Source organism: Octodon degus, unplaced genomic scaffold (genome assembly GCF_000260255.1).
Source record: "Octodon degus isolate 3935 unplaced genomic scaffold, OctDeg1.0 scaffold00118, whole genome shotgun sequence".
In the NCBI taxonomy this organism is placed as follows: Eukaryota; Metazoa; Chordata; class Mammalia; order Rodentia; family Octodontidae; genus Octodon; species Octodon degus.
This window is the reverse complement of record NW_004524694.1, coordinates 3,266,784-3,267,249: the sequence shown is the minus strand read 5'-3', so window position 1 is coordinate 3,267,249 and position 466 is coordinate 3,266,784.

The following is a 466-nucleotide window of genomic DNA, read 5'->3' as shown; positions in this document are numbered from 1 at the left end:
TTTTTTTTCCTTTTAGAATGTAAGCTCCTCATGAGCAGGGACAATGTTTTCTGTATGTTCTATTGTGCCTAGTACACTGTAAATGCTCAATAAATATTGATGATGGGAGGCAGTGAGTCTTCATGACAAGGGTGAGAAACTGAAATCCCAAACACTGTTTTGTTGCTTGTTTTATTATCTCAAAATTGAATTGGGAAATATCAGCCCTTTTGGACAATTGTCCCAAATACTAGCATTCAAATAAAAGTGCAATGAAGGTCTTGGGGTGTTTATTTCCAAGAGGAAAGATCTCATCTATTTGGGACATAATGAATCTTGGTTCATAGCTCTTTTAATTTATTGATACCTCTTGATCCAGGCCAAGTAGGTGAAGTAATCACTTTTATAGCTACGCTGGGTTCTCATTTAAGTAAATTATAAATAAAACCTGAAAGTAGTCATTTTTTTTTAAAGGATTGTTTTTTAA